Source organism: Schistocerca nitens, chromosome 4 (genome assembly GCF_023898315.1).
Source record: "Schistocerca nitens isolate TAMUIC-IGC-003100 chromosome 4, iqSchNite1.1, whole genome shotgun sequence".
Taxonomy (NCBI): domain Eukaryota; kingdom Metazoa; phylum Arthropoda; class Insecta; order Orthoptera; family Acrididae; genus Schistocerca; species Schistocerca nitens.
The window spans coordinates 271228405-271256334 of NC_064617.1; the positions used below are offsets into that span (position 1 = coordinate 271228405).

General features: G+C 46.8%; 48 non-coding genes across 48 annotated transcripts; 31 read left to right on the forward strand and 17 right to left on the reverse strand.

Moving 5' to 3' along the window:
• Positions 1-1858: 1858 nt before the first annotated feature.
• On the reverse strand, positions 1859-1930 carry Trnaa-cgc (transfer RNA alanine (anticodon CGC)). Its single transcript has one exon. It is a non-coding gene; the product is annotated as a tRNA-Ala (tRNA).
• Positions 1931-2048: 118 nt separating this feature from the next.
• Trnaw-cca (transfer RNA tryptophan (anticodon CCA)) lies at positions 2049-2120 on the forward strand. The gene has a single exon. It is a non-coding gene; the product is annotated as a tRNA-Trp (tRNA).
• A 318-nt stretch (positions 2121-2438) lies between these two features.
• Positions 2439-2510, forward strand: Trnac-gca (transfer RNA cysteine (anticodon GCA)). Its single transcript has one exon. It is a non-coding gene; the product is annotated as a tRNA-Cys (tRNA).
• A 275-nt stretch (positions 2511-2785) lies between these two features.
• Positions 2786-2857, reverse strand: Trnaa-cgc (transfer RNA alanine (anticodon CGC)). Its single transcript has one exon. It is a non-coding gene; the product is annotated as a tRNA-Ala (tRNA).
• A 118-nt stretch (positions 2858-2975) lies between these two features.
• Trnaw-cca (transfer RNA tryptophan (anticodon CCA)) lies at positions 2976-3047 on the forward strand. Its single transcript has one exon. It is a non-coding gene; the product is annotated as a tRNA-Trp (tRNA).
• Positions 3048-3365: 318 nt separating this feature from the next.
• Trnac-gca (transfer RNA cysteine (anticodon GCA)) lies at positions 3366-3437 on the forward strand. The gene has a single exon. It is a non-coding gene; the product is annotated as a tRNA-Cys (tRNA).
• Positions 3438-3712: 275 nt separating this feature from the next.
• Trnaa-cgc (transfer RNA alanine (anticodon CGC)) lies at positions 3713-3784 on the reverse strand. Its single transcript has one exon. It is a non-coding gene; the product is annotated as a tRNA-Ala (tRNA).
• A 118-nt stretch (positions 3785-3902) lies between these two features.
• On the forward strand, positions 3903-3974 carry Trnaw-cca (transfer RNA tryptophan (anticodon CCA)). The gene has a single exon. It is a non-coding gene; the product is annotated as a tRNA-Trp (tRNA).
• A 318-nt stretch (positions 3975-4292) lies between these two features.
• On the forward strand, positions 4293-4364 carry Trnac-gca (transfer RNA cysteine (anticodon GCA)). Its single transcript has one exon. It is a non-coding gene; the product is annotated as a tRNA-Cys (tRNA).
• A 275-nt stretch (positions 4365-4639) lies between these two features.
• On the reverse strand, positions 4640-4711 carry Trnaa-cgc (transfer RNA alanine (anticodon CGC)). Its single transcript has one exon. It is a non-coding gene; the product is annotated as a tRNA-Ala (tRNA).
• Positions 4712-4829: 118 nt separating this feature from the next.
• Positions 4830-4901, forward strand: Trnaw-cca (transfer RNA tryptophan (anticodon CCA)). Its single transcript has one exon. It is a non-coding gene; the product is annotated as a tRNA-Trp (tRNA).
• A 318-nt stretch (positions 4902-5219) lies between these two features.
• Positions 5220-5291, forward strand: Trnac-gca (transfer RNA cysteine (anticodon GCA)). The gene has a single exon. It is a non-coding gene; the product is annotated as a tRNA-Cys (tRNA).
• Positions 5292-5566: 275 nt separating this feature from the next.
• On the reverse strand, positions 5567-5638 carry Trnaa-cgc (transfer RNA alanine (anticodon CGC)). Its single transcript has one exon. It is a non-coding gene; the product is annotated as a tRNA-Ala (tRNA).
• A 118-nt stretch (positions 5639-5756) lies between these two features.
• Positions 5757-5828, forward strand: Trnaw-cca (transfer RNA tryptophan (anticodon CCA)). The gene has a single exon. It is a non-coding gene; the product is annotated as a tRNA-Trp (tRNA).
• A 318-nt stretch (positions 5829-6146) lies between these two features.
• Positions 6147-6218, forward strand: Trnac-gca (transfer RNA cysteine (anticodon GCA)). Its single transcript has one exon. It is a non-coding gene; the product is annotated as a tRNA-Cys (tRNA).
• A 275-nt stretch (positions 6219-6493) lies between these two features.
• Positions 6494-6565, reverse strand: Trnaa-cgc (transfer RNA alanine (anticodon CGC)). Its single transcript has one exon. It is a non-coding gene; the product is annotated as a tRNA-Ala (tRNA).
• Positions 6566-6683: 118 nt separating this feature from the next.
• Trnaw-cca (transfer RNA tryptophan (anticodon CCA)) lies at positions 6684-6755 on the forward strand. The gene has a single exon. It is a non-coding gene; the product is annotated as a tRNA-Trp (tRNA).
• Positions 6756-7073: 318 nt separating this feature from the next.
• On the forward strand, positions 7074-7145 carry Trnac-gca (transfer RNA cysteine (anticodon GCA)). Its single transcript has one exon. It is a non-coding gene; the product is annotated as a tRNA-Cys (tRNA).
• Positions 7146-7420: 275 nt separating this feature from the next.
• Positions 7421-7492, reverse strand: Trnaa-cgc (transfer RNA alanine (anticodon CGC)). Its single transcript has one exon. It is a non-coding gene; the product is annotated as a tRNA-Ala (tRNA).
• A 118-nt stretch (positions 7493-7610) lies between these two features.
• Trnaw-cca (transfer RNA tryptophan (anticodon CCA)) lies at positions 7611-7682 on the forward strand. The gene has a single exon. It is a non-coding gene; the product is annotated as a tRNA-Trp (tRNA).
• A 318-nt stretch (positions 7683-8000) lies between these two features.
• Positions 8001-8072, forward strand: Trnac-gca (transfer RNA cysteine (anticodon GCA)). Its single transcript has one exon. It is a non-coding gene; the product is annotated as a tRNA-Cys (tRNA).
• A 275-nt stretch (positions 8073-8347) lies between these two features.
• Trnaa-cgc (transfer RNA alanine (anticodon CGC)) lies at positions 8348-8419 on the reverse strand. Its single transcript has one exon. It is a non-coding gene; the product is annotated as a tRNA-Ala (tRNA).
• A 118-nt stretch (positions 8420-8537) lies between these two features.
• Trnaw-cca (transfer RNA tryptophan (anticodon CCA)) lies at positions 8538-8609 on the forward strand. The gene has a single exon. It is a non-coding gene; the product is annotated as a tRNA-Trp (tRNA).
• Positions 8610-8927: 318 nt separating this feature from the next.
• Trnac-gca (transfer RNA cysteine (anticodon GCA)) lies at positions 8928-8999 on the forward strand. Its single transcript has one exon. It is a non-coding gene; the product is annotated as a tRNA-Cys (tRNA).
• A 275-nt stretch (positions 9000-9274) lies between these two features.
• On the reverse strand, positions 9275-9346 carry Trnaa-cgc (transfer RNA alanine (anticodon CGC)). The gene has a single exon. It is a non-coding gene; the product is annotated as a tRNA-Ala (tRNA).
• A 118-nt stretch (positions 9347-9464) lies between these two features.
• Trnaw-cca (transfer RNA tryptophan (anticodon CCA)) lies at positions 9465-9536 on the forward strand. The gene has a single exon. It is a non-coding gene; the product is annotated as a tRNA-Trp (tRNA).
• Positions 9537-9854: 318 nt separating this feature from the next.
• Trnac-gca (transfer RNA cysteine (anticodon GCA)) lies at positions 9855-9926 on the forward strand. The gene has a single exon. It is a non-coding gene; the product is annotated as a tRNA-Cys (tRNA).
• A 275-nt stretch (positions 9927-10201) lies between these two features.
• Positions 10202-10273, reverse strand: Trnaa-cgc (transfer RNA alanine (anticodon CGC)). Its single transcript has one exon. It is a non-coding gene; the product is annotated as a tRNA-Ala (tRNA).
• A 118-nt stretch (positions 10274-10391) lies between these two features.
• On the forward strand, positions 10392-10463 carry Trnaw-cca (transfer RNA tryptophan (anticodon CCA)). Its single transcript has one exon. It is a non-coding gene; the product is annotated as a tRNA-Trp (tRNA).
• Positions 10464-10781: 318 nt separating this feature from the next.
• On the forward strand, positions 10782-10853 carry Trnac-gca (transfer RNA cysteine (anticodon GCA)). Its single transcript has one exon. It is a non-coding gene; the product is annotated as a tRNA-Cys (tRNA).
• Positions 10854-11128: 275 nt separating this feature from the next.
• Trnaa-cgc (transfer RNA alanine (anticodon CGC)) lies at positions 11129-11200 on the reverse strand. The gene has a single exon. It is a non-coding gene; the product is annotated as a tRNA-Ala (tRNA).
• Positions 11201-11318: 118 nt separating this feature from the next.
• Trnaw-cca (transfer RNA tryptophan (anticodon CCA)) lies at positions 11319-11390 on the forward strand. The gene has a single exon. It is a non-coding gene; the product is annotated as a tRNA-Trp (tRNA).
• A 318-nt stretch (positions 11391-11708) lies between these two features.
• Trnac-gca (transfer RNA cysteine (anticodon GCA)) lies at positions 11709-11780 on the forward strand. Its single transcript has one exon. It is a non-coding gene; the product is annotated as a tRNA-Cys (tRNA).
• Positions 11781-12055: 275 nt separating this feature from the next.
• Trnaa-cgc (transfer RNA alanine (anticodon CGC)) lies at positions 12056-12127 on the reverse strand. Its single transcript has one exon. It is a non-coding gene; the product is annotated as a tRNA-Ala (tRNA).
• Positions 12128-12245: 118 nt separating this feature from the next.
• Trnaw-cca (transfer RNA tryptophan (anticodon CCA)) lies at positions 12246-12317 on the forward strand. Its single transcript has one exon. It is a non-coding gene; the product is annotated as a tRNA-Trp (tRNA).
• A 318-nt stretch (positions 12318-12635) lies between these two features.
• On the forward strand, positions 12636-12707 carry Trnac-gca (transfer RNA cysteine (anticodon GCA)). Its single transcript has one exon. It is a non-coding gene; the product is annotated as a tRNA-Cys (tRNA).
• A 275-nt stretch (positions 12708-12982) lies between these two features.
• On the reverse strand, positions 12983-13054 carry Trnaa-cgc (transfer RNA alanine (anticodon CGC)). The gene has a single exon. It is a non-coding gene; the product is annotated as a tRNA-Ala (tRNA).
• A 5912-nt stretch (positions 13055-18966) lies between these two features.
• Trnaa-cgc (transfer RNA alanine (anticodon CGC)) lies at positions 18967-19038 on the reverse strand. The gene has a single exon. It is a non-coding gene; the product is annotated as a tRNA-Ala (tRNA).
• Positions 19039-19156: 118 nt separating this feature from the next.
• On the forward strand, positions 19157-19228 carry Trnaw-cca (transfer RNA tryptophan (anticodon CCA)). The gene has a single exon. It is a non-coding gene; the product is annotated as a tRNA-Trp (tRNA).
• Positions 19229-19546: 318 nt separating this feature from the next.
• Trnac-gca (transfer RNA cysteine (anticodon GCA)) lies at positions 19547-19618 on the forward strand. Its single transcript has one exon. It is a non-coding gene; the product is annotated as a tRNA-Cys (tRNA).
• A 275-nt stretch (positions 19619-19893) lies between these two features.
• Positions 19894-19965, reverse strand: Trnaa-cgc (transfer RNA alanine (anticodon CGC)). Its single transcript has one exon. It is a non-coding gene; the product is annotated as a tRNA-Ala (tRNA).
• A 118-nt stretch (positions 19966-20083) lies between these two features.
• Trnaw-cca (transfer RNA tryptophan (anticodon CCA)) lies at positions 20084-20155 on the forward strand. The gene has a single exon. It is a non-coding gene; the product is annotated as a tRNA-Trp (tRNA).
• Positions 20156-20473: 318 nt separating this feature from the next.
• Positions 20474-20545, forward strand: Trnac-gca (transfer RNA cysteine (anticodon GCA)). The gene has a single exon. It is a non-coding gene; the product is annotated as a tRNA-Cys (tRNA).
• Positions 20546-26658: 6113 nt separating this feature from the next.
• Trnaa-cgc (transfer RNA alanine (anticodon CGC)) lies at positions 26659-26730 on the reverse strand. The gene has a single exon. It is a non-coding gene; the product is annotated as a tRNA-Ala (tRNA).
• Positions 26731-26848: 118 nt separating this feature from the next.
• Trnaw-cca (transfer RNA tryptophan (anticodon CCA)) lies at positions 26849-26920 on the forward strand. The gene has a single exon. It is a non-coding gene; the product is annotated as a tRNA-Trp (tRNA).
• A 318-nt stretch (positions 26921-27238) lies between these two features.
• Positions 27239-27310, forward strand: Trnac-gca (transfer RNA cysteine (anticodon GCA)). The gene has a single exon. It is a non-coding gene; the product is annotated as a tRNA-Cys (tRNA).
• A 275-nt stretch (positions 27311-27585) lies between these two features.
• Positions 27586-27657, reverse strand: Trnaa-cgc (transfer RNA alanine (anticodon CGC)). The gene has a single exon. It is a non-coding gene; the product is annotated as a tRNA-Ala (tRNA).
• A 118-nt stretch (positions 27658-27775) lies between these two features.
• Trnaw-cca (transfer RNA tryptophan (anticodon CCA)) lies at positions 27776-27847 on the forward strand. Its single transcript has one exon. It is a non-coding gene; the product is annotated as a tRNA-Trp (tRNA).
• The last annotated feature ends 83 nt before the right edge of the window (positions 27848-27930 follow it).

The window sequence follows — 27930 nt, forward strand, 5'->3', positions numbered from 1 at the left end:
GACGCTATTTCCGCATGGTACAAAACAGTTAATAATGTCATCAGCACCAACGAGAGACTATATGGGATCGGTTTAAACCAGACACACCTTTGTGGAAAATGCAATCTGGTGGATACACTCGGCCACAGATTCACCTGTGGTGGCAATGTGCATAACTGGAATTGGATCAGGCAACAAATCGCCTTTCTCACCAGATCCTCTACGCAATATATAACGCCATCGCTCCTCCTGAGACCGGACATGACATACTTTCCGAAATTAAAAACCAACGCCATTAGCTGGTTACTGGGAAAATATGTTAGTTATGTCATCAACACATTTGGGTCGGACAACGAGATCGAGTTCCGCGTTTACATGAAGTGTGAATATGCAAAAATCAGCACGTATCGCAACCACAAGAAGCACTATGGCAACATGCTGAAGATCATTTTTGAAAAAATGGGTGTTGGTTAAATATGTGGAACCACTACAACACCTTGCACGAGGACGAACACAAGAAAAATACCAGTCACTTGGTTCCTTCTTATTATTTACTTTTACCTTGCTTCAGGAACTTTCTATTTTTCTTTTTTTTTTTTTTTTTTTTTTTTATCAGTGTTCCGTTCCTACTCAGTGAAGAGTTTATCTTTGTTTTTCTTACATCGGAGAATGGGACTATTGTGTTACGATTTCTGCACACTTAGTGTTATGACCCAACACGGAACGTGAAAAAGGGGTGGGAGGGGTTTGGCTCTCGACGCACTGGCAGTGCCGTGAACAGACCCCACTGCTTGTGCGGCGTGTACCATGCCCTGACCATTATAAAAAAAAAAAAAAAAAAAAAAAAAAAAAAAAGTGGCTAGGATACCTGGCTTTCACCCAGGAGGCCCGGGTTCGATTCCCGGTACCGGAACGGAAGTTTTTACGCACCCAACGCTCCATGTTTTGGCCTTCCAACGTTCGTTTTTCGCCCTCTTTAAAAAAAAAAAAAAAAAAAAAAAAAAAGTGGCAGAGCGCTGGTCTAGTAAACCAGAGGTCGTGAGTTCGATCCTCACAGGAGGCAAATGAATTTTGTAAAAGCCCCTCCCACCGTGGCCCTTTCGAAAAAAGCGGTCAAGGATAAAACAAATTATAAATGGGTGCGGTATTTAAGAAATGCTCTCGCAAATGAATAGTGCGAATGGTGCTATTAAAGTAGGCACCAGAAACTGCTGCTTTTGGGAGTCTCGGGAGAATGCCGACGTGAAATACTTGGTTCTTGTGATGTATTTTCTACCCCTGATAGAGACCCTCGCGGTTGTCGTCGTCGTCGTCGTCGTCGGCGCCGCCGCCGCTTTGGTAATAGCGGCAACTCGCCATTGTATCTCATAGGGTGAGGTACCTTCTGCAACCGACTGAGATGGCACTAAGCGATTGAAGCTGATTTGCACGCTCTTGTTTGATGAGCGTCATAAGGGCTTGAATGTAACTTGCGATGGGACACAGCAAGAAGTAGCGTCGCATTTTTAGTACTGAAATTGGAGAATTGCGTCAAAGATAAAAAAAAAAAAAAAAAAAAAAAACTGCAGATCGAGAGGTCCCCGGTTCAATCCCGGGTGCCCCCTTCATTTTTCAGTATCTCGAAAAAACAAATGACGGTTGTCGCGGTGAGTTGCAAATAACATGTTTCAGATGCACTCCGCACGCCATACCGAAGGCTTTGGAGCAACATTTCAATGGGGGGATCGCAGCCCAGGCTCTTGCAGGTCATCGTCCTCCCGCCATGCGGTCGAACTGTACGAAATCCACTTGCTTGGGGGAAGAATCTTGTACACTGAATTTTATAGAATATGGTGATAGGCAAAAGTTTTCGTGTACTGCTGCACGGAGAAACAAAAATTGGAGGAGCTGGGATTTGAACCCAGGACTTTCTGCATGCGAAGCAGACACTCTACCACTGAGTTACACCCCCGCCAGAGCAACTACATCTGGGACGAGTCTCTCGTGGATCCTACTGTCATTATTTCTTAGGTTTGAACGGTACAGTAAGTGTTGGAGGAACCTATTCATGACAAGACCTCAGCAGCGTCGACTCCGTGGCGCAACGGTAGCGCGTCTGACTCCAGATCAGAAGGTTGCGTGTTCAAATCACGTCGGGGTCACAGTGAAATTTTCGTTTACGAAAGCCATAGGCGAGTATGTCAGTTTAATCAGATACCAAACGATTACAGAGAACGGACGAACAGAACTTGCTTGAAAAAAGCTACTAGTGCAATTTTCGCGTTCTGACATTAAAGTGTAGGCGCCGACTCACACTTTCTCCAGGCGCGAACTGTCTAGTATTTTTGATATTTATATCGTTTAACGCTAATATATAACTGAGAGATAATGATTACGCAATATTTTGCTCGATTAGACGTCTTTAGCCAGGCAGAGTATAATATTTTTCCTTAAGTTATGGGAATAGAAAGATCGTGAAAGGGGGTATAGCTCAGTCGTAGAGCATTCGACTGCAGATCGAGAGGTCCCCGGTTCAATCCCGGGTGCCCCCTTCATTTTTCAGTATCTCGAAAAAACAAATGACGGTTGTCGCGGTGAGTTGCAAATAACATGTTTCAGATGCACTCCGCACGCCATACCGAAGGCTTTGGAGCAACATTTCAATGGGGGGATCGCAGCCCAGGCTCTTGCAGGTCATCGTCCTCCCGCCATGCGGTCGAACTGTACGAAATCCACTTGCTTGGGGGAAGAATCTTGTACACTGAATTTTATAGAATATGGTGATAGGCAAAAGTTTTCGTGTACTGCTGCACGGAGAAACAAAAATTGGAGGAGCTGGGATTTGAACCCAGGACTTTCTGCATGCGAAGCAGACACTCTACCACTGAGTTACACCCCCGCCAGAGCAACTACATCTGGGACGAGTCTCTCGTGGATCCTACTGTCATTATTTCTTAGGTTTGAACGGTACAGTAAGTGTTCGAGGAACCTATTCATGACAAGACCTCAGCAGCGTCGACTCCGTGGCGCAACGGTAGCGCGTCTGACTCCAGATCAGAAGGTTGCGTGTTCAAATCACGTCGGGGTCACAGTGAAATTTTCGTTTACGAAAGCCATAGGCGAGTATGTCAGTTTAATCAGATACCAAACGATTACAGAGAACGGACGAACAGAACTTGCTTGAAAAAAGCTACTAGTGCAATTTTCGCGTTCTGACATTAAAGTGTAGGCGCCGACTCACACTTTCTCCAGGCGCGAACTGTCTAGTATTTTTGATATTTATATCGTTTAACGCTAATATATAACTGAGAGATAATGATTACGCAATATTTTGCTCGATTAGACGTCTTTAGCCAGGCAGAGTATAATATTTTTCCTTAAGTTATGGGAATAGAAAGATCGTGAAAGGGGGTATAGCTCAGTCGTAGAGCATTCGACTGCAGATCGAGAGGTCCCCGGTTCAATCCCGGGTGCCCCCTTCATTTTTCAGTATCTCGAAAAAACAAATGACGGTTGTCGCGGTGAGTTGCAAATAACATGTTTCAGATGCACTCCGCACGCCATACCGAAGGCTTTGGAGCAACATTTCAATGGGGGGATCGCAGCCCAGGCTCTTGCAGGTCATCGTCCTCCCGCCATGCGGTCGAACTGTACGAAATCCACTTGCTTGGGGGAAGAATCTTGTACACTGAATTTTATAGAATATGGTGATAGGCAAAAGTTTTCGTGTACTGCTGCACGGAGAAACAAAAATTGGAGGAGCTGGGATTTGAACCCAGGACTTTCTGCATGCGAAGCAGACACTCTACCACTGAGTTACACCCCCGCCAGAGCAACTACATCTGGGACGAGTCTCTCGTGGATCCTACTGTCATTATTTCTTAGGTTTGAACGGTACAGTAAGTGTTGGAGGAATCTATTCATGACAAGACCTCAGCAGCGTCGACTCCGTGGCGCAACGGTAGCGCGTCTGACTCCAGATCAGAAGGTTGCGTGTTCAAATCACGTCGGGGTCACAGTGAAATTTTCGTTTACGAAAGCCATAGGCGAGTATGTCAGTTTAATCAGATACCAAACGATTACAGAGAACGGACGAACAGAACTTGCTTGAAAAAAGCTACTAGTGCAATTTTCGCGTTCTGACATTAAAGTGTAGGCGCCGACTCACACTTTCTCCAGGCGCGAAGTGTCTAGTATTTTTGATATTTATATCGTTTAACGCTAATATATAACTGAGAGATAATGATTACGCAATATTTTGCTCGATTAGACGTCTTTAGCCAGGCAGAGTATAATATTTTTCCTTAAGTTATGGGAATAGAAAGATCGTGAAAGGGGGTATAGCTCAGTCGTAGAGCATTCGACTGCAGATCGAGAGGTCCCCGGTTCAATCCCGGGTGCCCCCTTCATTTTTCAGTATCTCGAAAAAACAAATGACGGTTGTCGCGGTGAGTTGCAAATAACATGTTTCAGATGCACTCCGCACGCCATACCGAAGGCTTTGGAGCAACATTTCAATGGGGGGATCGCAGCCCAGGCTCTTGCAGGTCATCGTCCTCCCGCCATGCGGTCGAACTGTACGAAATCCACTTGCTTGGGGGAAGAATCTTGTACACTGAATTTTATAGAATATGGTGATAGGCAAAAGTTTTCGTGTACTGCTGCACGGAGAAACAAAAATTGGAGGAGCTGGGATTTGAACCCAGGACTTTCTGCATGCGAAGCAGACACTCTACCACTGAGTTACACCCCCGCCAGAGCAACTACATCTGGGACGAGTCTCTCGTGGATCCTACTGTCATTATTTCTTAGGTTTGAACGGTACAGTAAGTGTTCGAGGAACCTATTCATGACAAGACCTCAGCAGCGTCGACTCCGTGGCGCAACGGTAGCGCGTCTGACTCCAGATCAGAAGGTTGCGTGTTCAAATCACGTCGGGGTCACAGTGAAATTTTCGTTTACGAAAGCCATAGGCGAGTATGTCAGTTTAATCAGATACCAAACGATTACAGAGAACGGACGAACAGAACTTGCTTGAAAAAAGCTACTAGTGCAATTTTCGCGTTCTGACATTAAAGTGTAGGCGCCGACTCACACTTTCTCCAGGCGCGAACTGTCTAGTATTTTTGATATTTATATCGTTTAACGCTAATATATAACTGAGAGATAATGATTACGCAATATTTTGCTCGATTAGACGTCTTTAGCCAGGCAGAGTATAATATTTTTCCTTAAGTTATGGGAATAGAAAGATCGTGAAAGGGGGTATAGCTCAGTCGTAGAGCATTCGACTGCAGATCGAGAGGTCCCCGGTTCAATCCCGGGTGCCCCCTTCATTTTTCAGTATCTCGAAAAAACAAATGACGGTTGTCGCGGTGAGTTGCAAATAACATGTTTCAGATGCACTCCGCACGCCATACCGAAGGCTTTGGAGCAACATTTCAATGGGGGGATCGCAGCCCAGGCTCTTGCAGGTCATCGTCCTCCCGCCATGCGGTCGAACTGTACGAAATCCACTTGCTTGGGGGAAGAATCTTGTACACTGAATTTTATAGAATATGGTGATAGGCAAAAGTTTTCGTGTACTGCTGCACGGAGAAACAAAAATTGGAGGAGCTGGGATTTGAACCCAGGACTTTCTGCATGCGAAGCAGACACTCTACCACTGAGTTACACCCCCGCCAGAGCAACTACATCTGGGACGAGTCTCTCGTGGATCCTACTGTCATTATTTCTTAGGTTTGAACGGTACAGTAAGTGTTGGAGGAACCTATTCATGACAAGACCTCAGCAGCGTCGACTCCGTGGCGCAACGGTAGCGCGTCTGACTCCAGATCAGAAGGTTGCGTGTTCAAATCACGTCGGGGTCACAGTGAAATTTTCGTTTACGAAAGCCATAGGCGAGTATGTCAGTTTAATCAGATACCAAACGATTACAGAGAACGGACGAACAGAACTTGCTTGAAAAAAGCTACTAGTGCAATTTTCGCGTTCTGACATTAAAGTGTAGGCGCCGACTCACACTTTCTCCAGGCGCGAACTGTCTAGTATTTTTGATATTTATATCGTTTAACGCTAATATATAACTGAGAGATAATGATTACGCAATATTTTGCTCGATTAGACGTCTTTAGCCAGGCAGAGTATAATATTTTTCCTTAAGTTATGGGAATAGAAAGATCGTGAAAGGGGGTATAGCTCAGTCGTAGAGCATTCGACTGCAGATCGAGAGGTCCCCGGTTCAATCCCGGGTGCCCCCTTCATTTTTCAGTATCTCGAAAAAACAAATGACGGTTGTCGCGGTGAGTTGCAAATAACATGTTTCAGATGCACTCCGCACGCCATACCGAAGGCTTTGGAGCAACATTTCAATGGGGGGATCGCAGCCCAGGCTCTTGCAGGTCATCGTCCTCCCGCCATGCGGTCGAACTGTACGAAATCCACTTGCTTGGGGGAAGAATCTTGTACACTGAATTTTATAGAATATGGTGATAGGCAAAAGTTTTCGTGTACTGCTGCACGGAGAAACAAAAATTGGAGGAGCTGGGATTTGAACCCAGGACTTTCTGCATGCGAAGCAGACACTCTACCACTGAGTTACACCCCCGCCAGAGCAACTACATCTGGGACGAGTCTCTCGTGGATCCTACTGTCATTATTTCTTAGGTTTGAACGGTACAGTAAGTGTTCGAGGAACCTATTCATGACAAGACCTCAGCAGCGTCGACTCCGTGGCGCAACGGTAGCGCGTCTGACTCCAGATCAGAAGGTTGCGTGTTCAAATCACGTCGGGGTCACAGTGAAATTTTCGTTTACGAAAGCCATAGGCGAGTATGTCAGTTTAATCAGATACCAAACGATTACAGAGAACGGACGAACAGAACTTGCTTGAAAAAAGCTACTAGTGCAATTTTCGCGTTCTGACATTAAAGTGTAGGCGCCGACTCACACTTTCTCCAGGCGCGAACTGTCTAGTATTTTTGATATTTATATCGTTTAACGCTAATATATAACTGAGAGATAATGATTACGCAATATTTTGCTCGATTAGACGTCTTTAGCCAGGCAGAGTATAATATTTTTCCTTAAGTTATGGGAATAGAAAGATCGTGAAAGGGGGTATAGCTCAGTCGTAGAGCATTCGACTGCAGATCGAGAGGTCCCCGGTTCAATCCCGGGTGCCCCCTTCATTTTTCAGTATCTCGAAAAAACAAATGACGGTTGTCGCGGTGAGTTGCAAATAACATGTTTCAGATGCACTCCGCACGCCATACCGAAGGCTTTGGAGCAACATTTCAATGGGGGGATCGCAGCCCAGGCTCTTGCAGGTCATCGTCCTCCCGCCATGCGGTCGAACTGTACGAAATCCACTTGCTTGGGGGAAGAATCTTGTACACTGAATTTTATAGAATATGGTGATAGGCAAAAGTTTTCGTGTACTGCTGCACGGAGAAACAAAAATTGGAGGAGCTGGGATTTGAACCCAGGACTTTCTGCATGCGAAGCAGACACTCTACCACTGAGTTACACCCCCGCCAGAGCAACTACATCTGGGACGAGTCTCTCGTGGATCCTACTGTCATTATTTCTTAGGTTTGAACGGTACAGTAAGTGTTGGAGGAACCTATTCATGACAAGACCTCAGCAGCGTCGACTCCGTGGCGCAACGGTAGCGCGTCTGACTCCAGATCAGAAGGTTGCGTGTTCAAATCACGTCGGGGTCACAGTGAAATTTTCGTTTACGAAAGCCATAGGCGAGTATGTCAGTTTAATCAGATACCAAACGATTACAGAGAACGGACGAACAGAACTTGCTTGAAAAAAGCTACTAGTGCAATTTTCGCGTTCTGACATTAAAGTGTAGGCGCCGACTCACACTTTCTCCAGGCGCGAACTGTCTAGTATTTTTGATATTTATATCGTTTAACGCTAATATATAACTGAGAGATAATGATTACGCAATATTTTGCTCGATTAGACGTCTTTAGCCAGGCAGAGTATAATATTTTTCCTTAAGTTATGGGAATAGAAAGATCGTGAAAGGGGGTATAGCTCAGTCGTAGAGCATTCGACTGCAGATCGAGAGGTCCCCGGTTCAATCCCGGGTGCCCCCTTCATTTTTCAGTATCTCGAAAAAACAAATGACGGTTGTCGCGGTGAGTTGCAAATAACATGTTTCAGATGCACTCCGCACGCCATACCGAAGGCTTTGGAGCAACATTTCAATGGGGGGATCGCAGCCCAGGCTCTTGCAGGTCATCGTCCTCCCGCCATGCGGTCGAACTGTACGAAATCCACTTGCTTGGGGGAAGAATCTTGTACACTGAATTTTATAGAATATGGTGATAGGCAAAAGTTTTCGTGTACTGCTGCACGGAGAAACAAAAATTGGAGGAGCTGGGATTTGAACCCAGGACTTTCTGCATGCGAAGCAGACACTCTACCACTGAGTTACACCCCCGCCAGAGCAACTACATCTGGGACGAGTCTCTCGTGGATCCTACTGTCATTATTTCTTAGGTTTGAACGGTACAGTAAGTGTTGGAGGAACCTATTCATGACAAGACCTCAGCAGCGTCGACTCCGTGGCGCAACGGTAGCGCGTCTGACTCCAGATCAGAAGGTTGCGTGTTCAAATCACGTCGGGGTCACAGTGAAATTTTCGTTTACGAAAGCCATAGGCGAGTATGTCAGTTTAATCAGATACCAAACGATTACAGAGAACGGACGAACAGAACTTGCTTGAAAAAAGCTACTAGTGCAATTTTCGCGTTCTGACATTAAAGTGTAGGCGCCGACTCACACTTTCTCCAGGCGCGAACTGTCTAGTATTTTTGATATTTATATCGTTTAACGCTAATATATAACTGAGAGATAATGATTACGCAATATTTTGCTCGATTAGACGTCTTTAGCCAGGCAGAGTATAATATTTTTCCTTAAGTTATGGGAATAGAAAGATCGTGAAAGGGGGTATAGCTCAGTCGTAGAGCATTCGACTGCAGATCGAGAGGTCCCCGGTTCAATCCCGGGTGCCCCCTTCATTTTTCAGTATCTCGAAAAAACAAATGACGGTTGTCGCGGTGAGTTGCAAATAACATGTTTCAGATGCACTCCGCACGCCATACCGAAGGCTTTGGAGCAACATTTCAATGGGGGGATCGCAGCCCAGGCTCTTGCAGGTCATCGTCCTCCCGCCATGCGGTCGAACTGTACGAAATCCACTTGCTTGGGGGAAGAATCTTGTACACTGAATTTTATAGAATATGGTGATAGGCAAAAGTTTTCGTGTACTGCTGCACGGAGAAACAAAAATTGGAGGAGCTGGGATTTGAACCCAGGACTTTCTGCATGCGAAGCAGACACTCTACCACTGAGTTACACCCCCGCCAGAGCAACTACATCTGGGACGAGTCTCTCGTGGATCCTACTGTCATTATTTCTTAGGTTTGAACGGTACAGTAAGTGTTCGAGGAACCTATTCATGACAAGACCTCAGCAGCGTCGACTCCGTGGCGCAACGGTAGCGCGTCTGACTCCAGATCAGAAGGTTGCGTGTTCAAATCACGTCGGGGTCACAGTGAAATTTTCGTTTACGAAAGCCATAGGCGAGTATGTCAGTTTAATCAGATACCAAACGATTACAGAGAACGGACGAACAGAACTTGCTTGAAAAAAGCTACTAGTGCAATTTTCGCGTTCTGACATTAAAGTGTAGGCGCCGACTCACACTTTCTCCAGGCGCGAACTGTCTAGTATTTTTGATATTTATATCGTTTAACGCTAATATATAACTGAGAGATAATGATTACGCAATATTTTGCTCGATTAGACGTCTTTAGCCAGGCAGAGTATAATATTTTTCCTTAAGTTATGGGAATAGAAAGATCGTGAAAGGGGGTATAGCTCAGTCGTAGAGCATTCGACTGCAGATCGAGAGGTCCCCGGTTCAATCCCGGGTGCCCCCTTCATTTTTCAGTATCTCGAAAAAACAAATGACGGTTGTCGCGGTGAGTTGCAAATAACATGTTTCAGATGCACTCCGCACGCCATACCGAAGGCTTTGGAGCAACATTTCAATGGGGGGATCGCAGCCCAGGCTCTTGCAGGTCATCGTCCTCCCGCCATGCGGTCGAACTGTACGAAATCCACTTGCTTGGGGGAAGAATCTTGTACACTGAATTTTATAGAATATGGTGATAGGCAAAAGTTTTCGTGTACTGCTGCACGGAGAAACAAAAATTGGAGGAGCTGGGATTTGAACCCAGGACTTTCTGCATGCGAAGCAGACACTCTACCACTGAGTTACACCCCCGCCAGAGCAACTACATCTGGGACGAGTCTCTCGTGGATCCTACTGTCATTATTTCTTAGGTTTGAACGGTACAGTAAGTGTTGGAGGAACCTATTCATGACAAGACCTCAGCAGCGTCGACTCCGTGGCGCAACGGTAGCGCGTCTGACTCCAGATCAGAAGGTTGCGTGTTCAAATCACGTCGGGGTCACAGTGAAATTTTCGTTTACGAAAGCCATAGGCGAGTATGTCAGTTTAATCAGATACCAAACGATTACAGAGAACGGACGAACAGAACTTGCTTGAAAAAAGCTACTAGTGCAATTTTCGCGTTCTGACATTAAAGTGTAGGCGCCGACTCACACTTTCTCCAGGCGCGAACTGTCTAGTATTTTTGATATTTATATCGTTTAACGCTAATATATAACTGAGAGATAATGATTACGCAATATTTTGCTCGATTAGACGTCTTTAGCCAGGCAGAGTATAATATTTTTCCTTAAGTTATGGGAATAGAAAGATCGTGAAAGGGGGTATAGCTCAGTCGTAGAGCATTCGACTGCAGATCGAGAGGTCCCCGGTTCAATCCCGGGTGCCCCCTTCATTTTTCAGTATCTCGAAAAAACAAATGACGGTTGTCGCGGTGAGTTGCAAATAACATGTTTCAGATGCACTCCGCACGCCATACCGAAGGCTTTGGAGCAACATTTCAATGGGGGGATCGCAGCCCAGGCTCTTGCAGGTCATCGTCCTCCCGCCATGCGGTCGAACTGTACGAAATCCACTTGCTTGGGGGAAGAATCTTGTACACTGAATTTTATAGAATATGGTGATAGGCAAAAGTTTTCGTGTACTGCTGCACGGAGAAACAAAAATTGGAGGAGCTGGGATTTGAACCCAGGACTTTCTGCATGCGAAGCAGACACTCTACCACTGAGTTACACCCCCGCCAGAGCAACTACATCTGGGACGAGTCTCTCGTGGATCCTACTGTCATTATTTCTTAGGTTTGAACGGTACAGTAAGTGTTCGAGGAACCTATTCATGACAAGACCTCAGCAGCGTCGACTCCGTGGCGCAACGGTAGCGCGTCTGACTCCAGATCAGAAGGTTGCGTGTTCAAATCACGTCGGGGTCACAGTGAAATTTTCGTTTACGAAAGCCATAGGCGAGTATGTCAGTTTAATCAGATACCAAACGATTACAGAGAACGGACGAACAGAACTTGCTTGAAAAAAGCTACTAGTGCAATTTTCGCGTTCTGACATTAAAGTGTAGGCGCCGACTCACACTTTCTCCAGGCGCGAACTGTCTAGTATTTTTGATATTTATATCGTTTAACGCTAATATATAACTGAGAGATAATGATTACGCAATATTTTGCTCGATTAGACGTCTTTAGCCAGGCAGAGTATAATATTTTTCCTTAAGTTATGGGAATAGAAAGATCGTGAAAGGGGGTATAGCTCAGTCGTAGAGCATTCGACTGCAGATCGAGAGGTCCCCGGTTCAATCCCGGGTGCCCCCTTCATTTTTCAGTATCTCGAAAAAACAAATGACGGTTGTCGCGGTGAGTTGCAAATAACATGTTTCAGATGCACTCCGCACGCCATACCGAAGGCTTTGGAGCAACATTTCAATGGGGGGATCGCAGCCCAGGCTCTTGCAGGTCATCGTCCTCCCGCCATGCGGTCGAACTGTACGAAATCCACTTGCTTGGGGGAAGAATCTTGTACACTGAATTTTATAGAATATGGTGATAGGCAAAAGTTTTCGTGTACTGCTGCACGGAGAAACAAAAATTGGAGGAGCTGGGATTTGAACCCAGGACTTTCTGCATGCGAAGCAGACACTCTACCACTGAGTTACACCCCCGCCAGAGCAACTACATCTGGGACGAGTCTCTCGTGGATCCTACTGTCATTATTTCTTAGGTTTGAACGGTACAGTAAGTGTTCGAGGAACCTATTCATGACAAGACCTCAGCAGCGTCGACTCCGTGGCGCAACGGTAGCGCGTCTGACTCCAGATCAGAAGGTTGCGTGTTCAAATCACGTCGGGGTCACAGTGAAATTTTCGTTTACGAAAGCCATAGGCGAGTATGTCAGTTTAATCAGATACCAAACGATTACAGAGAACGGACGAACAGAACTTGCTTGAAAAAAGCTACTAGTGCAATTTTCGCGTTCTGACATTAAAGTGTAGGCGCCGACTCACACTTTCTCCAGGCGCGAACTGTCTAGTATTTTTGATATTTATATCGTTTAACGCTAATATATAACTGAGAGATAATGATTACGCAATATTTTGCTCGATTAGACGTCTTTAGCCAGGCAGAGTATAATATTTTTCCTTAAGTTATGGGAATAGAAAGATCGTGAAAGGGGGTATAGCTCAGTCGTAGAGCATTCGACTGCAGATCGAGAGGTCCCCGGTTCAATCCCGGGTGCCCCCTTCATTTTTCAGTATCTCGAAAAAACAAATGACGGTTGTCGCGGTGAGTTGCAAATAACATGTTTCAGATGCACTCCGCACGCCATACCGAAGGCTTTGGAGCAACATTTCAATGGGGGGATCGCAGCCCAGGCTCTTGCAGGTCATCGTCCTCCCGCCATGCGGTCGAACTGTACGAAATCCACTTGCTTGGGGGAAGAATCTTGTACACTGAATTTTATAGAATATGGTGATAGGCAAAAGTTTTCGTGTACTGCTGCACGGAGAAACAAAAATTGGAGGAGCTGGGATTTGAACCCAGGACTTTCTGCATGCGAAGCAGACACTCTACCACTGAGTTACACCCCCGCCAGAGCAACTACATCTGGGACGAGTCTCTCGTGGATCCTACTGTCATTATTTCTTAGGTTTGAACGGTACAGTAAGTGTTCGAGGAACCTATTCATGACAAGACATCAGCAGCGTCGACTCCGTGGCGCAACGGTAGCGCGTCTGACTCCAGATCAGAAGGTTGCGTGTTCAAAGTTCCGCTTGAGACGCCGTGCAGTGTGGACGTGCCTAGTCTTCCGCTCCGCCGTAGCGTTACGTATAGTGGACTATCGTTTTTGTTTACGTGTTGTGTTGCAACGTCTGTGAGTGTTTCTCCGTCGTTGTTTCGTACCTTGTGTTACTTTCTGTCCTTCTTTCAGTGTGTTTTGTGTAGCGGTTTCGACCGCATAGTTTGAAAATGTCGTCCCAGGTTATTCCTCGTCAGGCTACAGTTAGTTTTACTTTTGACAAGTCAACCCGCCATGTGCAACCTAGTTCCCTTGAGATCCATGACTGGTTGGTCGATAGCTTTGGTGTTCATTCGGATCAGGTGCACACTGCTTATTTTGATACCGAACTGTATGTTTTCTTTGTTAAGTTTATGGACCCACTTCAGGTTGATAAAATTCTTTCTAAATATGGTCATCAAGTTCTCTTTCGGCATCGGGATAATTCTGTAAGTACCGTGCTGCTTTCCAATGCTTCCATTACGTACACCAGTGTTCGTGTTTACAACCTTCCACCGGAGGTGGATAATGTCTATCTTAAGGAGGGGCTACAAAAGTATGGTGATGTAAAGAGCATTCGCCTTGAACGCTGGTCAAGCCAACATCGCCTGCAATGTTACAGTGGTATTCGTTCAGTCGAAATGCACGTTAAGCAGAATATTCCATCTCACCTGCAGATCGGTGGATATCGTGTCCATGTAACATATAGTGGTCAGGTTGGCACCTGTTTTTTGTGCAATGAAAGTGGTCACGTGCGTACCGACTGTCCGCGGAGGGTATTTGTTTTAAAAAATTCTCTCGAACAGCGTCGCAAGTTAACGGTCGCCGACCTCGTTACAGGTGGTTCTGCTCTGGGTGTAGCACAGTCCACTGGTAGTAGCGCCCCGCCACAGGTTTTGCGCACCCCTGACACAGAATTTCCTCCTTTGCGTGCTAAATCTGATGTTGTTCCGTCTGTCCCTCAGGTGGGTGTGCCACTTTTGAATAATAAGAGGCGTCGCCCGCACGATGGCAATAGTACGGATGAGGATCTCCCTGAGATGCCCCAGTCCGAGCGACCGGCATCCTCCGAGCCACTGTGTACTGAAGCTGCTCCCTGCCCTCCTGAGGTAGCGGTTCCGGTGGCGGCTGCTGGCGCCCCTCCGGCCTCCGACACAGCTTCTCTCGAGTCGGATTGTCGGTCGGGCCTGTTGGCGCCGTCTTCAGAACCGACTTCGTTGTCACAACAAGTGGAGCCGCGACAACTTCCTGCTTCGCTGCCCCATACCTCTGCCAGCGGTGCTGCTCCGCTTCCTTCCAACTTTGCGGCCTCGGACCTTCCTGCTCACGTTTCGCCTCCGTGCAGTCCATGTTTGCCGGATGCTAGTGTCGGTGTTGACCATTCCGTTTTGTCGGATGTTTCCCCCGCGACCCCGGATCCCGCATGTGGACCGGCGCGGGTGGTGTCGGATACAGAACTTGACCCTCCTACGTCACCGGCGGCTGAAGCTTCCTTGCCCGTCAGCCGACGCAAGTTACGCGTTCAGCCGAACGTTAATGCTGTTCGTAAAAAACCGAAGCGTAAGGGTTCCGCGGAACGGGGTAGCAGTCCCCCTCCCTCGGATGCCTCCGTCGCCCCTGCTATGGACTGTGACGTTGGTGCGTCGCTGTAGGTGATTTCCTCTCTCGCTTTTCTCTCTATGGTTCAAGCATACACCTTTCTTACCTTAAATGTTAACCGTATTGAGTCCGACGTTCGCATTGCCTCTTTGCGGCAGTTTATTTACGACGCCTGTGCGGACGTAGTGTTTTTGCAGGAAGTGTTGTTTTCTGATCTCTCTCTACCTGGATTTCAAACTGTTTTTAATGTCGCGCCGGAATATTCAACAGGAACTGCTCTTTTCTTTCGAGAGGGCATTCCTATTACTGACATTGAATTCCTTGACTCTGGCCGTGGGATTGGTTGTCGTCTTTTTGATCTCCGCCTCGTTGTTTTGTATGCCCCCTCTGGTTCGGGTCACACTGTGACTCGATCGCGCTTTTATAAGGAAGAGCTTATTTATCTTTTGCGCCAGAGTCCTCGGAGTCTCCTGCTCGGAGGCGATTTTAATTGTGTTTTACGCCCTGAAGACCAGTCTCCCAATTTTAATTATTGCCGCGATTTACATGACTTAGTTCGTACGATGCATCTGCGTGACGTTTGGGAACACAAATATCCCACCCTGGTGAAATATACGTTTTTTACCGCGTCCTCATGCAGTAGACTCGACAGATTCTACTTCTCTGAATTTTTATGTGATAAAATTCTTTCTGTCGACGTTATTCCTACTAGTTTTTCTGACCATTGTGCTTTTACTGCAACTATAAATCTTAGTCACCAACCTGCAAAACTTTATCGTTCCCAGTGGATGTTAAATGTTTCCCACCTTGCCGACAGTGCTATAGATGATGTTGTAAGTGCCGTGTGGGAGCGATGTCTTCGCTCTGTCCCGCGTTACCCCTCCTTGCTGGTATGGTGGACTGCGTTTGCCAAGCCCAAGATTCGTCAGACTTTGATTTTTTACTGTGCTGCAAGGGCGCGTGATTTTAAGAACACGTATGAATATTACTACTCTGTTCTGCGTGAACTATATGATGCGGCGGGTACCTCTCCTCTGCGGATCCATGATGTTCGTCGTATTAAAGCCAAGCTCTTGAGCCTTAAACGACGACAGATGGATGGTCTGCGAGTTAAGTCGAAACCTCACTCTCTTGTTGAAGGTGAACTGACCTCCTTGTACCACCTGCTACGGCATCAGACTCGTCGTCGTCGCTCCTTCATCTCTTCTCTTACGGTGGATGATGGACGGCAGCTTATTGCACAGGAGGAAATGGTTCGTGCTCTCCATCAGTATTACGCTAGTCTCTATTCTGCCGATGATTCTGGTGAGTCTCTTTCGGATGATGTCCTTGGGGATCTAACTGCGACGATCGCGCCTGACGCGAACGGCGAATTTCTCCAGGAGTTCCAGGTAGATGATGTTTTCGATTTTATTGCTCGCTCTCCGTCCAGTAAATCGCCGGGTCCAGACGGCCTGCCTAAAGAATTTTATCTCCGTTTTTGGCCTCTTTTGGGTGGCATTTTTACGCAGATTATAAATGAGATTGTCAGGGGGATGGATGTGCCTGCCGATTTTAAAGTGGGGAAAATTGTTTTAATTCCGAAGTCCTCTGGTCGTTTATCTGCTGCCAATCTTCGTCCGCTCACATTGCTGAACTTTGACTACAAGACAGCTGCTAGAGCGCTCAATAGCCGGTTGTCTTCTCTGCTTCGGGGTGTGATTGGTGCACATCAATGTTGTTTTCATGATAGATCTATTCTGACCCCAGTAGCCGAATATCGGGATGTTATCTCGGTTGCGGCGGTTACAAACGTACATTGTGCCTTTGCTTTCCTTGATTTTTATAAGGCTTTTGATCACGTCAGTCATGTGTTTTTAGATCGTGTTTTAGGTACAATAGGTTTTAACGCTTCATCACGTGGTGTTCTTGGCAATTTGTATAGGGGAATAACTGCTCGGGTGTCAGTCAATGGGCAGCTGACGCCGCCCATTGCTATCCGCCGCGGGGTGCCTCAGGGTAGTCCGCTCTCTATGTCTTTATTCGTATTGTCCCTGGAACCGCTGCTTCGGACTATTGTTCTCAAGCTTCATGGTATGACCCCCTCTGGTGGAAAGCTCAGTGTTAAGGCATATGCGGATGATGTCGTTGTTCTCCTCCGTCAACGTGATGATATCCCGTTGTTGAAAGGGGCAGTTGATGCATACTGTCGTGTCTCTGGAGCGCGGCTCAATCAGGGTAAATGTAAGTTCCTTGATATTCGGGGATTTCGCGATGCTGATGTCCCTTGGGCCACTTTTGTCGATCGCCATACGTCCTTGGGGATTATCATTGATCGATGTCCTCTAAAAATGGCGGCTCTTAATTGGAAATCTGTCACCGAGAAGATACAGGGGGCTCTGATGGTCCATGAGCAGCGCTCTGCTACCATTTTGCAAAAAGTCAGAATCTTAGACACCTACGTTCTATGTAAAGCTTATTATGTTGCTCAGCTGTTCCCACTTCCCATGATGGTGGCGAAAAGGTTGCGCCAATTGTCTAGCAGATTTATATGGAAGGGCCATCTATTCAAGTTACGTTACGAGGTTATGACGAAACCGCGTATTTCCGGAGGCTTGGGCCTCTCTGACATTACTCGCAAGGCGTCTGCTTTGTACGTCCGCCGTACGACTCTAATTGTTACGCAAGAGGTGACTTCAATTACATCCAGGCTTTTTACTGTTGTGCGTCCGGAGAGCCTTGCTCCACCTGTCGATGTCGGTCGCCTCAATTTTCAGTTGAAACACATCCGGGAATTTTACATTGCGGTGAGTTACCTCGGTGACGTCTTCATGCGACGACCGGTGCCAACGACCAAGGGCTTGATTGCCCGCTGGGAGGGGCTGGCCGGTCCCAATCCAATAGAACTGGCGTCTCCATCCGTGTCCTGGAGGAACGTCTGGAAGAATGTTAGTCTGCCGATCCACTCTATGGCTGTGGCGTCCACATGGTATAGGGTAATTAATAATTTGGTCCCCACCAATGTACGTCTGCACCGTATTGGTCTTTCTGACACGGACAACTGTACTCGGTGTGGTCTCCTGGATACCCTTGAGCATCGATTCACCTGCTGTGGGCACCTTGCTAATTGGCGTTGGCTCAGGAAACAACTTGCTTTTGTCACTAGGTCTGCTGAAGCCTCTTATACTATTGACATCATCGTCAGGCCCGATTCTTCCTTTTTTCCGCGAACGAAGCTCAATACCGTCATGTGGTTGATTGGCCATTTCGTACATTTTGTCAACAGTTGTCATGAAGAGGATGGACACCTAGCGTTTCGGCAGTACATGCTTACTGCTTACTGGCAGCGCTTGCGATTGCCAGGCCTCCGTGATGATTTTGCAAATATGCTTAGCCTGACATTTGAAAGAGAGGGTGTTGGCTAAGGTCACCTGTGTGAGCCGTTTTCTTTTACACTGTTTCTGGATTTGCCGCTTTTATGTATGTTTCTTCTCTATACCAGGACTGAGGTTTTCGTGGACCTTTAGGGCGCACAAGAAAAACGAACGAGAGACCACGAACCAAGACAGTAGGGGATAGTACGACGCCCTTGTACAGGTGACATTCGGAAACAGGACGGTGGAGTCATCGTGGCCAGGCCTCAGACTTCGACCCCTGCCCACTTTGCTTCCGCAGGCCTGAATCTCGCTGTCACCTCTAACTTTTCCACAATGAACACAATAAACTAAGAAAAAGAAACAAGAGGTAAATCGAAGAGAACAAGGAAGAAAAAAAAAAGTGGCAGATCTATTTTTCAAATAAAAAAAAAAAAAAGTCGTAGAGCATTCGACTGCAGATCGAGAGGTCCCCGGTTCAATCCCGGGTGCCCCCTTCATTTTTCAGTATCTCGAAAAAACAAATGACGGTTGTCGCGGTGAGTTGCAAATAACATGTTTCAGATGCACTCCGCACGCCATACCGAAGGCTTTGGAGCAACATTTCAATGGGGGGATCGCAGCCCAGGCTCTTGCAGGTCATCGTCCTCCCGCCATGCGGTCGAACTGTACGAAATCCACTTGCTTGGGGGAAGAATCTTGTACACTGAATTTTATAGAATATGGTGATAGGCAAAAGTTTTCGTGTACTGCTGCACGGAGAAACAAAAATTGGAGGAGCTGGGATTTGAACCCAGGACTTTCTGCATGCGAAGCAGACACTCTACCACTGAGTTACACCCCCGCCAGAGCAACTACATCTGGGACGAGTCTCTCGTGGATCCTACTGTCATTATTTCTTAGGTTTGAACGGTACAGTAAGTGTTCGAGGAACCTATTCATGACAAGACATCAGCAGCGTCGACTCCGTGGCGCAACGGTAGCGCGTCTGACTCCAGATCAGAAGGTTGCGTGTTCAAATCACGTCGGGGTCACAGTGAAATTTTCGTTTACGAAAGCCATAGGCGAGTATGTCAGTTTAATCAGATACCAAACGATTACAGAGAACGGACGAACAGAACTTGCTTGAAAAAAGCTACTAGTGCAATTTTCGCGTTCTGACATTAAAGTGTAGGCGCCGACTCACACTTTCTCCAGGCGCGAACTGTCTAGTATTTTTGATATTTATATCGTTTAACGCTAATATATAACTGAGAGATAATGATTACGCAATATTTTGCTCGATTAGACGTCTTTAGCCAGGCAGAGTATAATATTTTTCCTTAAGTTATGGGAATAGAAAGATCGTGAAAGGGGGTATAGCTCAGTCGTAGAGCATTCGACTGCAGATCGAGAGGTCCCCGGTTCAATCCCGGGTGCCCCCTTCATTTTTCAGTATCTCGAAAAAACAAATGACGGTTGTCGCGGTGAGTTGCAAATAACATGTTTCAGATGCACTCCGCACGCCATACCGAAGGCTTTGGAGCAACATTTCAATGGGGGGATCGCAGCCCAGGCTCTTGCAGGTCATCGTCCTCCCGCCATGCGGTCGAACTGTACGAAATCCACTTGCTTGGGGGAAGAATCTTGTACACTGAATTTTATAGAATATGGTGATAGGCAAAAGTTTTCGTGTACTGCTGCACGGAGAAACAAAAATTGGAGGAGCTGGGATTTGAACCCAGGACTTTCTGCATGCGAAGCAGACACTCTACCACTGAGTTACACCCCCGCCAGAGCAACTACATCTGGGACGAGTCTCTCGTGGATCCTACTGTCATTATTTCTTAGGTTTGAACGGTACAGTAAGTGTTCGAGGAACCTATTCATGACAAGACCTCAGCAGCGTCGACTCCGTGGCGCAACGGTAGCGCGTCTGACTCCAGATCAGAAGGTTGCGTGTTCAAATCACGTCGGGGTCACAGTGAAATTTTCGTTTACGAAAGCCATAGGCGAGTATGTCAGTTTAATCAGATACCAAACGATTACAGAGAACGGACGAACAGAACTTGCTTGAAAAAAGCTACTAGTGCAATTTTCGCGTTCTGACATTAAAGTGTAGGCGCCGACTCACACTTTCTCCAGGCGCGAACTGTCTAGTATTTTTGATATTTATATCGTTTAACGCTAATATATAACTGAGAGATAATGATTACGCAATATTTTGCTCGATTAGACGTCTTTAGCCAGGCAGAGTATAATATTTTTCCTTAAGTTATGGGAATAGAAAGATCGTGAAAGGGGGTATAGCTCAGTCGTAGAGCATTCGACTGCAGATCGAGAGGTCCCCGGTTCAATCCCGGCTGCCCCCTTCATTTTTCAGTATCTCGAAAAAACAAATGACGGTTGCATCAGTTCCGCCGCAGCCGCGGCCGTGTGCAGACGTGCGGTTGTGGTCGCTTCGCCTGTGCTTAAGGGCGCACGCAGCTGTTGGTACTGTAAGTACTCCTTCAAGAAAGTGATGGAAGATGAGTTGAGACGTTACACGCTACGATTTGGATTTCCGTATGGATTTGAACGACCACAGGTTCACGAACTCGTTGACTGGTTTTACGATCGATTGGGACTGCGAGATGACGAAGTTCTTGGGTTTTCGTATGATTTTCTTGCGAACGCTGTTTATGTAAAATTGATTAGTGACGATCCTTGCGTTCGTATTATGACCCTCACGGAGGGCACAGCGGATTTTGTGAATTCTAAAGGCGAAATTTGTAAAGTATCCGTTAGTCATGCTGGACTAGGGCTACGAACCGTCCGTATATTTAATCTGCCTTTCGAAGTTAGCTTCGATAGAATTCGGCAAGCGTTGTCTCCCTACGGTAATGTCTTACAAATTCATGCCGAACAATGGAGGGGTTACAAACATTTCAATGTTGATAACGGCGTTCGGAATGCGAAAATTGATTTGACGAAGCACATCCCGTCCAACATTTTGGTGCAGGGTTTTCGGGCGCTGGTGATGTACGAAGGACAACCGCGAACTTGCGTAATTTGTGGTTCTACGGACCATTTAAAATCTGCTTGTCCCCGTGTCCGGGCGGGTCGCCGAGGAATGCAACATCGTCTTACACCTCTCGATGGGCACGATGGCAATCGGTTGTCTTACGCGCAGACATTGATGGAGTCGCCTACGACACACCCGACGCTCCACCAACCGGCTGCGGTGACCCCAGACGCCGGTGCGGTCATTGTAAACAACTCTGCGGCAACCCCCGAATGTCCCGTTCGTAGTGATGTCGCCGATATCGACAGCCACGCTGTACACCTGCAGGTTTCCCCGACTGTCGGCCTTCGTGCCGACCATGCAGGACCGACTCCCGTCCCTACTCCAACTACGTCCGTCGAGCTGAAGCAGTTGTCGGATGGTGGCGACAGGTCGCGCGTTTCTTGCCCCTCTGACGTGGCACCCCCCACACCCCTCCCTCTCGGCGGTGACCTATCTGAGGAAGGCTCTACACACCGTCTCTTGACGGACGTCCAAACCGTTTCTGACGGCGACGCACCTCCCCCGAGAACCGGGAAATCTAAGCGGTCGGCACGAAAGCAGAGTGAGGAGGAGATCCGCACTCTGGAAAAGAAATTGCAGCGCACTATAAAGCAGATCCGAAAAGACGGCAGTGAACGCGGCGGCACAGATGAAATGGGTTCCGTCGCGCGCCACGTGGGGGAGGCCGATATGGAGATGCATGTCGACCGTCCGCGTTCTGAGCTGATGGATACTGGCCATCAGCATACGCCAGCTGACAAGTCTTGGGCAGACGAAAGTGAATAAACCGGACCCTTTCTATCCCCACCATGCAAGATTATAAACTTGCCACAGTTAATTTAAATAGGATCGCATCCGATGTCAAACTTAAATGCTTGACCGACTATCTATATGCCGCCGATATAGATATAGTTTTCTTCCAAGAAGTTGTGTCACCCAAGGTTGGAGAAATACCTGGGTATGATGCCATATTAAATCTTGGCACTGAGGCGGGCACTGCGATTTTATTTAAAGCTGGCATCGCTTATCAACCTACAGCGCTTTTAGCCACGGGACGCGGCATTGCCGCCCAATTCCAGGATTTGCTTCTCCTGAACGTGTACGCCCCGACAGGATCCGCTGGCAGAAGGGACAGAAGTGATTTTTTTAGGGCTGAAGTTGTGCCCTTATTGACAAACGTGCGTCTGAAGCTCATCCTGGGTGGGGATTTCAACTGCGTTTTACGCAAAGAAGATCAAAGTCCGAATTTTAATTTTTGTCCCGAGCTACTAATGTTAACAGATGGACTGCATTTACAAGATAGTTGGTGTCATCTTCGACCACACACGATGGGCTATACCTATGTAAGTGCTGCTTCTTCTAGCCGTCTGGATAGGTTTTATGTTTCTCAAGATCTTTTACATACCATTCGTGATTGTGAACTATGGCCGCTCAGTTTCAGTGACCACTCCGCATACCATATAACGATTCGGAATGTGCGACAGCAGACCTTTTTGGGACGCGGCACGTGGCAGCTGAATGTCTCGCTGTTAGATGAAGCGGAGTTACGGCGCTGCCTCGTTGACACCTGGCAGCAGTGCCTCCAGAGGCAAGCTCGGTATAGGGAGCGCGTTCTTTGGTGGACGGAGCTTGTTAAGCCGCGGATTAAGAAATGTATTTACCAGTTTGCCAGGACCAGGGCTTATTGGAGGAAACGGTCTCTAGAATTTTATTTCCTCGGTTTACGCCAGCTGTACAGCGATCCCTCTGCTTTGTCCGACAATCTGATCCGCATCAAGCGTATCAAAGCAAAAATTACTGCTTTAGTTCGTGAAGCTCTTGTTGGCAATCGGGTACGATCGCGCTCTTCTGATGACGTCGCCCACGAGTCCGCATCGTTATTCCATCTCATACGGGAAACCAAACGTGGTAAACAAAAAATTATTGCTCATCTGAAGGATGCTGGCGGGAATCTGTACAATGAGCAGGGTGCTATCAAGACGCATGTTTTCAATTATTTTCGACAACATTATTCCGAGTCAGATACCGATCTATCGGCGGGGGACGATTTTTTAAACGACATCGCCTCCACGGTCGATCAGGATGATAACGCTGCTCTCTTGGCCAATGTCACAAACTCTGAAGTTAAGTCCATCCTTGCGTGCGCTGCCAAGAACAAAGCCGCCGGCTTAGACGGCTTGCCGGTCGAATTTTATTCACGGTTCTGGGATGTGATCGGCGACGAATTGACCGCCATGTATAACGACCTGTTATCGCGTCCTGCCTTCCCCCCGCAGTTCACGGAAGGAATGGTTGTCCTGGTTCCCAAAACATCCAATCCGACTATGTTAAATGACTTTCGGCCAATTACGTTGCTTAACTCCGATTTTAAGATCTTGACTAGGATTATAAACACCAGGCTTAAAGTACTTCTTGGCAAAGTACTTGGCCCTTATCAGATGAGTGCAGTCAGTGGTCGATCGATGTTAAATGCCCTGTGTGAATATCGCGACCTGACTTATTTAACTTGGATTACCAACACTGATTTGGCGCTATTGTTTCTCGACTTTGATAAGGCGTTTGATAGAGTTAATCACGGCTTTTTATTGCGCACAATGAGTCAGATGGGATTCAACCAGCGTTTTCGACAGCTTATTCAGAAATGTATCTGCGGAACGTCTTCACGCGTGAAGGTTAACGGCCAGTTAACCGCCCCCGTGCCCATACGACAGGCAGTGCGACAAGGGTGCCCCCTTTCTATGACGGTATTCTCGATCGCTATAGAGCCACTTCTTAAAAAGTTTTACGTAACTTTACACGGGTTGCAAACGTTAAACACAAAAACGGTCTGCCACGCCTATGCCGACGATATCAGTGTGCTTATTACTAACACCGAAGAGCTGGGGTCAGTTCGTCGGATTGTCCATCAGTACTCTGTCGCTTGTGGCGCTAGACTTAATGAGCGAAAGTCCAAAATTATGCCGTTAGGTCGCAACCCCCACTCCATCGGTATTTCTTGGTTGGACAAGACCGAAGACCTGTGGCATCTCGGCCTGGTTATATCACCGAACCCCCAGGCCATGCTCCACGTGAATTGGGAACGCAAGCTTACCATCTTACGTGCGGTGATCAAAGAACATAACATGCGGTCTTTAGACCGGATGCAGAGGGCACAGTTTATTAATAGTTACGTTTTCAGTAAGCTCTATCACACTGCCGCTGTTTTACCAATCCCGACAGCCATTGCGAAAAAAATTTTAGCACTTGCTTGCTGGTATGTCTGGCGAGGGAACATCTTTAAAGTTTCCTTTAAAGCTACCTCGTTATTTCGTTCCCGCGGTGGCTTAGGCGTCAAAGACGTTGAATCCCAATGTGTGGCGACTTTTTTAACTCGTACTTCCCGCATACTACACAGTAACCCAAATAGTCTCACGGAACGGCTTTTCAACACCTTACGTCCAAAGGATTTGTCTGCGCCAACGTCTGTGGGACACATTCATCCTGAGCTTGGCTATATCCGGCGGTATTATGTGGAGCTCAGCTATGTTCAGGACAACCCGCATCCGTTCAACACGGCGGCGACCTATCGTGCTCTTACTAAACGGCAGCTGGATAACCCAATTGAGAAGAAATATTTAGGCAAAAACTGGAGAAATGTATGGAAGAACATTAGTTATCCGCTCCTTCGCTCCAGAGTTCGATCTGTTTGGTATGACGCTGTCAATGAGGTGATTCCCACTGGAGAGAAATTGCACAAAATCAAGCTGCGGCCCACCCCGTTTTGTGAGAAGTGTAACTTAGTGGAAACGCTGCCGCATCTCTTCCACTGCCGGGATCAAACACAAATATGGCAGTGGACGCGAAAGAAACTCGCAGTCATTAATAGGACGTCGGATTCTTCCATTCAACTTCATGACGCGCTTCAACCAGACTGGCAGCTTTATCCTCAATCTAAGAATAATAGTTATGTCTGGCTCATGGGCCAGTTCGTCTATTACATGCTCGTCCATACAACGCCAACGCTACACGATTATCAGATGTACCTCATCGAAGAGTACTATGCGATTAAGAAATTGCGACAGTATCAAGACCAGTTTCAAAATTTTCTCACTATTGCTTTAAGTGATGGCAGAATTTAAGTTTACGGATCCATTGGACGGATTTTTTTTTTTTTTTTCACTACTTTGTTATATTGTTGTTGTTTCCATGGATATGGTCTGCTCCGCACCATCAGCTGTGGGTGATTTGCATCATGGGTCAAACGGCGGTACTGAGTGCACAGTGCACTTGGCCTCGAACATTTAATTGTTTTTTTGGAGTTCCCTTTCATTTTCAAATGACAGCACTTTACTTTTGGTTCCGCAGAGCGACACCCAGAAGAGGCTCCTCACTTGTTTACTTTCATTTCGCATTATTTTTCATCAAAGCTGCACGAAGATTTCGTACGAACCAGGAGATTCCAGCAGCTTCTATCCTCCTATCAAGAGGCTTTACAATACGGGAAATGGTTGTTTTGGCATGTCCCTGCTCTATGGTGTCACCACGTTACCAGCGCGCATCTTCCAATGCATGGCATGCTCAGGGTTTTGAGAAGCGGCAATCCACACTCACCTATCGGGAAACAGAATGCACAATACTTATCAACGACATGGAAACTGGGAAAATTCTTTCTACGCGAAGACCAACTTTGAGTACCTGCTGTGCTGGATTTCATACTGTGCTGCGTAATCCTAAGGCCAGACATGGATTTCTTTTTAACATTCTGTTTATATTTATAAAAACAATGGAACACCCATGACGCCACATTACAAATTAAACAAAATATAATAATACTTCTGGAACTATAAATTCACATCACAAAACGATGCAAATGGGTGCGGGGTATGGCGGTGACATCGTGGCCAGGCCTCAGGATTGCGACCCCTGCCCACCTTGCCACCGGCTGCCTAGCACTCACGTGCATTACAAAAAAAAAAAAAAAAAAAAAAAAATGGATAAGGCGTCAAAAAAAAAAACAAATAACTAAAAAAAAAGAAAAACAAATGGTGTAACGGTAAAAAAAATAAAAAAAAAACAAAAAACGAAAATAAAAAAAAACACAACGAAAAAAAAAATAAAAAAAAAAAAGTCGTAGAGCATTCGACTGCAGATCGAGAGGTCCCCGGTTCAATCCCGGGTGCCCCCTTCATTTTTCAGTATCTCGAAAAAACAAATGACGGTTGTCGCGGTGAGTTGCAAATAACATGTTTCAGATGCACTCCGCACGCCATACCGAAGGCTTTGGAGCAACATTTCAATGGGGGGATCGCAGCCCAGGCTCTTGCAGGTCATCGTCCTCCCGCCATGCGGTCGAACTGTACGAAATCCACTTGCTTGGGGGAAGAATCTTGTACACTGAATTTTATAGAATATGGTGATAGGCAAAAGTTTTCGTGTACTGCTGCACGGAGAAACAAAAATTGGAGGAGCTGGGATTTGAACCCAGGACTTTCTGCATGCGAAGCAGACACTCTACCACTGAGTTACACCCCCGCCAGAGCAACTACATCTGGGACGAGTCTCTCGTGGATCCTACTGTCATTATTTCTTAGGTTTGAACGGTACAGTAAGTGTTCGAGGAACCTATTCATGACAAGACCTCAGCAGCGTCGACTCCGTGGCGCAACGGTAGCGCGTCTGCCTCCAGATCAGAAGGTTGCGTGTTCAAATCACGTCGGGGTCACAGTGAAATTTTCGTTTACGAAAGCCATAGGCGAGTATGTCAGTTTAATCAGATACCAAACGATGACAGAGAACGGACGAACAGAACTTGCTTGAAAAAAGCTACTAGTGCAATTTTCGCGTTCTGACATTAAAGTGTAGGCGCCGACTCACACTTTCTCCAGGCGCGAACTGTCTAGTATTTTTGATATTTATATCGTTTAACGCTAATATATAACTGAGAGATAATGATTACGCAATATTTTGCTCGATTAGACGTCTTTAGCCAGGCAGAGTATAATATTTTTCCTTAAGTTATGGAAATAGAAAGATCGTGAAAGGGGGTATAGCTCAGTCGTAGAGCATTCGACTGCAGATCGAGAGGTCCCCGGTTCAATCCCGGGTGCCCCCTTCATTTTTCAGTATCTCGAAAAAACAAATGACGGTTGTCGCGGTGAGTTGCAAATAACATGTTTCAGATGCACTCCGCACGCCATACCGAAGGCTTTGGAGCAACATTTCAATGGGGGGATCGCAGCCCAGGCTCTTGCAGGTCATCGTCCTCCCGCCATGCGGTCGAACTGTACGAAATCCACTTGCTTGGGGGAAGAATCTTGTACACTGAATTTTATAGAATATGGTGATAGGCAAAAGTTTTCGTGTACTGCTGCACGGAGAAACAAAAATTGGAGGAGCTGGGATTTGAACCCAGGACTTTCTGCATGCGAAGCAGACACTCTACCACTGAGTTACACCCCCGCCAGAGCAACTACATCTGGGACGAGTCTCTCGTGGATCCTACTGTCATTATTTCTTAGGTTTGAACGGTACAGTAAGTGTTCGAGGAACCTATTCATGACAAGACCTCAGCAGCGTCGACTCCGTGGCGCAACGGTAGCGCGTCTGACTCCAGATCAGAAGGTTGCGTGTTCAAATCACGTCGGGGTCACAGTGAAATTTTCGTTTACGAAAGCCATAGGCGAGTATGTCAGTTTAATCAGATACCAAACGATTACAGAGAACGGACGAACA